At 38.1% G+C, this 10,303-nt stretch overlaps 1 long non-coding RNA gene across 1 annotated transcript in view; it reads right to left on the reverse strand.

Annotated features, from left to right (window-relative positions):
• LOC118766877 overlaps positions 1–6,974 on the reverse strand; it is a 12,376-nt gene extending 5,402 nt beyond the window's left edge. The window contains exon 1 of the long non-coding RNA XR_005002788.1: positions 6,875–6,974. This is a non-coding gene — a long non-coding RNA (uncharacterized LOC118766877). The remainder of the gene's footprint in view (positions 1–6,874) is intronic.
• Between the last annotated feature and the right edge of the window lie 3,329 nt (positions 6,975–10,303).

The following is a 10,303-nucleotide window of genomic DNA, read 5'->3' on the forward strand; positions in this document are numbered from 1 at the left end:
GTATATTGACTAACGTATACATTTCCACAAATCTCAACGATTTGGCCAGCTGATATCAGTTTTGGCACAAACTTGGCAGATATGCATCTCATACCCAAATATTCAGTGATAATGGACTGAACTGAACCATAATTAATCTGCACATCCTCTGATAACTCACGAATGGGGACTCGACGATTTCCCCTCACGGCTCATACACTCCTCTCCATACACTTTCTGCAACTTTGCGTTGGCCTCTGAGCATGTATCGCCATGGCTACGTTCTCTTTCATGGTCAATTCGACGATCACACGTTTTTAACCACCTTCATTCTAAACACTGTTGTAAACAGCGGAAGTGAGCTAGAACGTTAAAATATAGTGCGCATGCTCAACAAAAGTCAATCTTTGCTAAGAGGTTTGACTCTGCGTGCTTTAGCTTCGTTACTACAACAACAGTCTGGATACCACTGATCAGACCTCGTATGTATATATATATATATATATATATATATAAATATACATTTATGTGTATGTGTTTGTGTGTGTACATATTTATCTATACATATACATATACATGTATATCTATGTGTGTGTGTGTGTGTGTGGTGTGTGTGTGAGTGTGTGAGTGCATATATTTGTTTCCTTTATTTCAGCATGTCATAATTGTATTTTTAAGCAACTGAAATCAGTAGCAAATTTTGATAGAAATTTAAGCACTTTCTTTCTTTTAGCCATGATGGAGTGTTCTAAGTATTTTCATCCTGTTGATCCCTGTTCTTACATATAAATTTACTCGTGTGAAACCCCTTTGCCTTTTCAGTATTATCTAATACTAGCAAACGTACCCATCCTTTCACAGTTTAAGTTGCATTTATGCCCATGACACCTGATTGAGACTAGAGGTGAATAATCTCGCGTGTCCATAACTTTCAGGTGTTCTAACACCCGATGCTTTGAGAGAGTATTCTTCACCGCGCCAGGTTTCAGGCAGCCGGAAAATGTATGAGTTTTCTTGCATGCGGTAAGATTCCCAGGATGTCAAAAGAAAGTATACTATCCCATGTTCATAAAGCGGGGAGCAGAACAGAAGCTAGAAGTTTCAGGCCTATCTCTCTGACGTCACATATTAGCAAGTTTATGGAACGCATTGACTGAAGGGGGCTAATCACGTTCTTTAAAGAAAGTAACTTGCTCACACGCAACACACGACAGAGCTTCCGTCGGGGGAGAAGCTACGTCTCACAGCTACTACACAGATTAGACCCTCTGTTTCCGCTTTTAAATCACTTTCAGTCATCCACAGCCATCTTTTTTCTCTGTATGTCTTATCTTTACCGTCTTTAAGAAATTGACCATGCATTCTTTTCTTTACCCACCTATTTTCAGTTTCATTCGTTTTCAATTTCTTGTATAGTGCTTTATCTTTGCAATCTTTGATCCTACACAAGCCTGACTTTCTTACTTCTAATAATAGCGGCTATGTTGCTTTTTCTGCTCTAATTGTGTGTTCGCATCCAATAAATCCCCTTCCCCTTCTTTTTCTTGTTACATACTGTCTGTCTGTGTCACTTTTTGTGTGTAGTGACCCATATCTAGTGAGCAACTTTCTCAATTTCTGACCAAGCTGTTTAGTTCGTCTACTGTCCATGCGATTACTCCTGCTCTATATCTAAGGAGTGAAACCACCCAGGTGTTGATATATTAGATCTTATTCCGTCCGTTTAATTTCGACTTAAGGATCCGTCATTTGTTTCTCCATCAATTTATCCATTGCTAAAATCCATAAGTACGTATAGCCCGTCTCTTCTACCTGCTTCATAATCACCCCCTCGACGGTATCGTTAGACCGTACATAGATTTGATTTTTCCTCTCTTCAAGACTATCACACCACACTTTCTCAGTCCGAACACTATTCTGATATCAGTACTGAAAGCATACACCGTATCAACGATGGAATGACTTGGGCTTCATCATCACCATAAATTTTGAGGTCAGTCATGAATAACAAATGGCTGACTTTTTGTTGGCGGATTTTGAATACATGCCCAGCTTTTGCTTTCCTCACAATTAGTGTTAGTGGTATCAAGCAAAGTACAAAGATCAGGGGGACACTTCCCAAGCTAACCTATCATATCCCTCGACATTTCTTTTTTCCTTATCGCATATCTTGTTGTCAGCTCAGCATGCTATTTTTATGATACAACATCGTTATTTTCTCTTTCTCAATTAACATTATGTCTGGATTCCTATTTTCTATGACATGGTCACACTGAATCATAGAAACCCATAGGATCATTGCATTATCATTTTCGATGATGCCTTCGGTTTTATGTATTGCTCTTTCAAGTCCATGCTTGTTGCAAAGTGTCCAATGAACAATCCTTGCTATATAGTCATGACGTCTCATATTTTTTCTGGGCTAGTGGCGTACATATGCCATACAGTTTTACCGTTCTTTACACAGATTCTGCATTGATCATTTTCTGATGTGCTGTCTATTCTGTATTTGATGTAATTCGTTTTTAGGGCTTGCTCTTGGGCAGCACAGATTAGAGCCTCCGTTTCCGGTTTTAAATCACTTTCATTTATTCATAGCCACCTTTTCTCTCCGTCTATCTTATCTTCAACATCTCTATGTAATTGTTAATGCATTCTGTTCTTTATCTACCTATTTTCAGTTTCATTCATTCTGAAGTTCTTCTACAGTGCTTTACAGTGCCTCCATCCTACACATGCCTCACCTTCTTACTTCCAATGATAAATAGCATGGAAGCAAAAAACATGTACAGTCGGTTTGCAACAGATACGAACTTCAAGACAGATATTGAAGAACGGTGGTAATCGATACGGAGAAGTGACTGGAAGATAGAGACATTAGTTAATTATATCCCTGCCAGGGTCTGTACATTGCCTTTTTCTACGTTCATTATACCATATTTCTTGAGCCTGAATTCCATCTCAATGTCAACTCTAAAACAGTAGACCATGTTCACCAAAGAACTCACTTGTGCCTCATCCTTGCCATGTAGCTCCAAATCATCCATGAAGAGGTAGTGGTTGATTCCTTCAGATTTTCTCTTTAACTGATATACCAGGTTCATTTTCCTCAGCACCAAAACCAAAGGTATCATAGAAAGAGTAAAATACAATGGAGATAAGATCTATCCTCAGAACGTCCGTCCTTGTCGACGATGACCAAGGACATCAGGTAGGAGAAGAAGACGGGGCACAGTGCGTCCAGCAGTGGTCAATAAGTCCGGTGCGTAGTTGGAAATCTTAGCTGCAGGTTCGGCACTTTGAGATGGAAAACTTTGAGTGTGTCCTTGAAGTACTTTTTCTGTTCACCTTGCGTGTGCTTACCTTCCAGCAGTTCACTGTTGAACAGTCTCTTGAGGAGAAGCATGTCAAACATTCGAAAAAGTGGTCTGTTTACCTGTCTTGCGCTCTCCTCAGAAGTATGTAAATGCTTGGCAGAGCAGCTCGAGAGAAGACCTCCGTGTCTGGCATGTTGTCTTGCCAGGTGATTTTGCAAAAGCTTTCTCAGGTAATTCATATACATTCATTCTTGGTTTATTAAAATTATCTCTGCCTCTAAAGGATGTCATGTATGTATGTATGTATGTATGTATGTATGTATGTATGCATGTATGTATGTATGTATGTATGTATGCATGTATGCATGTATGTATGTTTGGATCCAAAACTTCTGAACACTGTCGCGTAACACTGATCTAAAACGATGAATCCGTTAATATGTAAAGTCAAAAATATTCTACGTTCGAAATGGACGTGTTGAACGCTTCTTGAGCGAAAGAAATATGAATTAGAAAAAAAAAAGAGAAGTCGACTTTAATATTTCTATATTTACTCTTCTATACGTATTGACTACATATTTCTATCTCATTTGAATTACTACTCGCAAACAACATAGCACGCACGCATACATACACAAGCACATACTATTCATATATGTATACATACACACACACACACACACACACACACACACACACATATATATATATATACGAGTGACGTTCAATACGTAATGCCTCTGACCCACTTGCAGTTGTTTGATCTAGCTGTAATGTTGCATGTGCAATCATTTATATCTCTATAGAGTAAGTGGCAAATTACAGCTCTGAATTAATTGTGGTTTCTGATTTACAGGTGTTTGAACCGAGTCAAGTGTGAAATGGAGTCTGTTGAGTGTCGAGCACTGATCCGGTTTTTGTATTTGAAAGGACGCACACCACGGGAGACTTTTGATGAAATTAAAGTAACTTATGGTGATGATGCCCCATCATATGACCTTGTAAAACGCTGGCATCGTGGATTCAAACATGGTCGGAACTCTGTGGAAACAGCTCCCACATCTGGTCGACCCCTTCTGCCATTGATGAGGCATCTGTCCGTCAAGTTGAGGCTGCCATTTTGGAAGATCGACGCATAATTATTCGCCAAATAGCCCATGAGGTCAAGATTAGTACCGGGTCTGTGGAAACAATCATTCATGACCATTTGCATATGCAAAAGGTGTCTGCCAGATGGATTCCCAGGTTGCTCACGCCTTTCCAGAAGCAAGAACGCGTCGAGTGCTCGAGGGTGAATTTGGTGATGTGCCAAGAAGATGAGTCAAAATTTTTCAAAAGACTGATTACACAGGATGAAACCTGGGTCCATCACGATGATCCAGAGACCAAAGCCCAGTCAATGCAGTGGAAGCACCGTGACTCACCCCCTCCAAAGAAGGCAAGGGTGCAGCCCTCCGCTGGCAAGGTCATGCTCACAGTCTTCTGGGACCAGGACGGAGTAGTGATGACAGATTTCCTGGCAAAGGGTACCACAATTGCAGGAGCCTATTATGCTTCACTTTTGAGGAAATTAAGAGAAGTTATCAAAATCAAGAGGCGGGGCAAGATCAGCAAAGGCATCCTCCTCCTGCAGGACAACGCTCCGGTCCACAACTCGCTTGTCGCCAGATCAGAAGCACAGGCGTATGGCTATGAACTCCTCCCCTACTTTCCTGACCTTGCACCCTCTGATTTTCACCTCTTCTCAATCATGAAGTTGTTTTTGAAAGGAAAGCGTTTCCCAGATGATGCAGCCTTGATTTCTGAAGTCACGTTGAGGTTGGAGGACCAAGCTGGGTTCTTCTACAAAAACAGTCTCCAGAGCCGCATCAAACGATGGGAGAAATGCGTAACTCTGGGTGGTTCCTATGTAAAAAAAGACTAATAACTGTGCCAAGTTTCGTTGCTCTACTGCTATGTGAAGTGGGTCAGTGGCATTACTTATTGAACGCCCCTCGTATATATATATATATATATATATATATATATATATATATATATATATATATATATGTATATATATATATCCATACATACATACTTACATACATACATACATACATACATGCATACATACATACATACGTACATGCATACGTACATACATACATACATACATACCCACATACATAGATACGTACATACGTATTATATATGCATTATGTTTGCATGTACGTACCTATGTATGTATGTATGTATGTATGTATGTATGTATGTATGTATGCATGTATGCATGCATGCATGTATGTATGTATGTCTGTATGTATGTATGTATGTATGTATGTATGTATGTATGTATGTAGAGGTATGCTAATGCAAAGAGGAAAAAAGGAACTCAAAATATGATTTTGCAAAAGCTTTCTCAGGTAATTCATATACATACATTCTTGGTTTATTAAAATTATCTCTGCCTCTAAAGGATGTCATATGTATGTATGTATGTATCTATGTATATATGTATGTATGTATGTATGTATGTATGTATGTATGTATGTATGTATGTATGCATATATGTATTTATGTATGTATGTATGCATGTATGTATGTTTGGATCCAAAACTTCAGAACACTCCGTCGCGTAACACTGATCTAAAACGATGAATCCGTTAATATGTAAAGTCAAAAATAGTCTACGTTCAAAATGAACGTGATGAACGCTACTTGAGCAAAAGGAATATGAATAAGAAAAAAAAAGAAGTCAATTTTAATAACTCTATATTTACTCTTCTATACGTATTGACTACATATTTCTATCTCATTTGAATTACTACTCGCAAACAACATAGCACGCGCGCATACATACACAAGCACCTACTATTCATATATATATATATATATTCTGTTGTGTCTGAGGAGAGTCATTCTCTTTTAGTGCCTTATTATTTAACAGAATATACTTCAACACACGAACTCATATAAAGAATCTTGCAAACCAAATCCAGAAACGAAATATATATATATATATATATATATATATATATATATATATATATATATATATATTATATATATATATATATACATACATATATATCCATACATGCATACATACATACTTACATACATACATACGTACATACATACATGCCCGCATACATAGATACGTACATACGTATTATGTATGTATTATGTTTGTATGTATGTATGCATGAATGTATGTATGTATGTATGTATGTATGTATGTATGTATGTATGTATGTATGTATGCATGCATGTATGTATGTATGTATGTATGTAGGGGTATACTAATGCAAGCAGGAAAAATAGAACTCAAAATATGAGTATCTGTGTAGGGGGAGATAGAACAATATAGTAAGCACAGGCACTCAATGAATGTAAGTATGAGATCTAAAAAAGAACGATGCAATGTTGGAGCTGAAAAGAAAATGTTTTCTTGAATCATAATTTTTGGGCCGAATTGTAAGGAACCATAATCAATATCAATATAACTAATAACATCCATGATCTTAACAGGTAGGTATTAGGCAGAAAGGGAAATGATCTTCGACTCCCAGCAACACAAAATTGTACTTAGTAACCCAGAAGATTTTGCTGCATAATTTCTTGGGGTTACCTAACATCGATGAAGCTGCACCTGGCAAATCCTCAGGCAACATTTGAGAGCTGTGATTGCTGTCATTCGACTATCAGCCACGTCTTTAGCTGTTGTCTGACTCATGCGGCATAAATTGAGTTCAAACTACTGCCACTCGTTTCAGATGCTTACTGGACGTATTTCATCTGCTGAACTACTCTGCATTGAGTTGGGTGCATGTGCACTGAAGGAGAGAGAGAGAGAGAGAGAGAGAGAGAGAGAGAGAGAGAGAGAGAGAGAGAGAGAGAGAGAGACCGTGGTTGTGAAAGAGCGAAAGAGCAGATTCTACCGTCATTTTGTCGTGTATATGTAAAGTATCAGTTAATATGATAGCCAGATGATTTTAAGTGGCGAAGGGTGGGTAGTACAGCCAGGCTATTTGAAAATACTAATAGCAGAAAGTTGTTGCAAATATTTTCCACAAACTCAACGAACGACATATCTTAGGTTTACCTATTAGAGGTCTTCATCTCATATGTGAGTTCTCTTCGCCACGGTTTAGTACCTGCGCACTCGGTCACCAAACCAGAAATTTCTAAGTATCATGCATATATGCATATATAGAGATATGTGTGTGTGTGTGTCTGTATGCATGTATATATATGTATAAATATATATATAGATATATATAGATATATTTATGTGTGTGTATGTGTGTGTGTGAAATATAACTTTCTTGAAAAGCACAACAATGCAGAGTTGACTATAGTAAATGCGATAATTTGACTATTCATAGTCTCTTATATTTCGAAATATAAAACGTTCTTCTTCACATATTGCTGAGAATTGATCGAGTCACAGCTATAATCGGTTTTCCAACGGTTACTGATACTTTGTTTTTGGAAGCGTCTCTGCAGTTGTCTCTCGAAGCTGCTTCCAGTCTCCTTATGAGATTTGTATGTGGGCGGCCATGTTTAGAGTTCGTGGTGTTAGCATATCCGTAGCGCTGCTTCTAAGTTATGCATTATACGCGCAGTTTTTTTTTTATATATATATATATAATACATGAGCATACTAAAAGAAATGGATATACATACATCCACATGTAGCTAAATAATATATTGATTGCATGGGTTGGGTGTACAAGCAATTTAGGGAATCGGCACAGTGGGCTACAATATACTATATATGTGTGTATGTGTGTGTGTGTGTGTGTGTGTGTGTGTGTGTGTGTGTGTGTGTGCAGAAGAAAATGCGAGTGTAAAAGGGCAATTAGGGCGAGATAGAAATATATAGTAAGCACAGGCACCCAAAGAATGTAAGTATGAGATCTAACACAGAAAGAATGAGTGTTGGAGCTGAAAAGAAAATACTGTCGTGAATCTTAACTTACGGGCTGAATTGTAAGGAACCATCGTCAATATTAATATAACTAATAACATCCCTGATCTTAACAGGTAGGTATTAGGCAGAAAGTAAAATGATCTCCGGCTTCCAGCAACACAATAAAACGAAAAGACGTGTCTGACTCGAAAATGAAGTCGAAATAGTCAAACAACAAAAACAGAGACAAAAAACTCAATATATGTAAGTGTGAATGAGAGATGGAGTGCAATTCGAAGTGTGAGTGAAGCTGAGATTGTTCCATTTTCTGTTTCATTCTCCTTCTGTCTGTCTGTCTCTCTCTTTCTCTCTCTATCTCTCTCTCTCTTTCTCTCTCTCCCTTATCCCTCTCTTTCTACTTCGAGAAGTAGACAGGTATATATAAAACAAAAAACAGATGAGAACAATTTAGAACAAGACACACACGCGCGCCTACACACACACGCTCACGCAACACGCGCGCCGGCACACACACACACACACACACACACACACGCACACACAAAAACACACACACACCACAGAGCAGAGTGTGAATTTCAGCTTACTGTGTGAATGAGTGAGAAGAAAAGTAAAGTGATTAGGAAAGAGACGGCGACTAAGAACACGTGAGCGGGAAGAGAGGGAAAAACAAAGACGTGAACGTGAGAAAATCAACAAAGAAGTGATAGGATGAAAGAATATAACAAACACCAAGAGGAAAAGAGAGAGCGAACGACAGGGAGAGAGAGAGAGAGAGGAAGAGACAGACTGATAGTATGATTTAAGCGGCACATTTTCTTTATGTGTTGAGATATCTTAATATATTTCCTTATTGGCTTTCAAAGAGCCTCGGAAGCAGAGGCTAAACGTTCTGCCTTAACAACGTCCTGAATTTTCTTCATGCTCAATTGCTTCATGTAAAACTCGGTCGTTGGTGATGTCAGGTTTATGAGGTTTATATCTTGTCCATACTCCTTTTTTTTTTTTTTGCAGGGTCACCCAGGAAGTCGAGAATAAAATGTATTCCCTCCACCCACCGAGCATTCGAGAAAGCCACTTCACGAGTAGCTTTTTGGTAGAGCCAAATAAGTCAGAAACGAAAGCTGTACTTCTCTGACTCCTTTCTCTTCGAATTCCATGACATTCTTCCTAAGAATGTCTTAATAGGTTGCTGTTCCTCATCACTGGATCCTTTGTACTGCATTCCCAGTTCCTGCAACTGTTGTATTTGGTAACCCAGAAGATTTTGTTGCATAATTTCGTGGAGTTACCTAACATCGATGAAGCTTCACCTGGAAAATCAATATGCAACGTTTACAACGATGTTTTGCAACACCCTAGTAGGATACCTTCTTGGCTAGTTAATGGTTTGGCATTCTGCTTCCAAAAAGTGAAGAAACAAATGAACCAAAAAACTATAGACCCATAACCTGCTTAACAACTATGTATAAAAGGCTAACATCTGCCCTGACTGAATACACCAATAGTGTTTTAATAGAAAGCAGCATATTCCCTAATTATAGTTGTAAAGATCAGCTACTCATCAATAAAATGATCTTAGAAGATTGTCACAAACGACGCAAAAACTTGTCAATAGCCAAGATAGACTATAAAAAAGCTTTTGATAGCCTACAACATAGCTGGATTAAGAAATGCCTGGAAATGTATAAAATAGCGCCTACACTGCGAAACTTTTTGTCTGTAAGTATGAGATCATGGAGAACCACACTAACTTTGAACAGTGACAATGAATCTCTAAATGCTGGTGATGTAAAAACTTAATGTGGCATTTCCCAGGGTGATTCACTATCACCACTCCTCTTTTGTTTAGCCTTAATACCTTTCTCAAAATTGCTCAATGATGCACAGTACAGTACGGTTATAAAAGTTTGATAAAAATATAAACCATCTCATTTACATGGATGATTTAAAGCTCTTTGCAAAAAATGACCAACAACTCAAGGGCTTATTAGCAATTGTTAAACAATTCAGTGATGACATCAGAATGCAATTTGGCCTCGATTAATGTACAAAAGCTACCTTTATCAAAGGAAAATGACAGAAACAT

This window comes from Octopus sinensis, linkage group LG18 (assembly GCF_006345805.1).
Source record: "Octopus sinensis linkage group LG18, ASM634580v1, whole genome shotgun sequence".
NCBI lineage: Eukaryota > Metazoa > Mollusca > Cephalopoda > Octopoda > Octopodidae > Octopus > Octopus sinensis.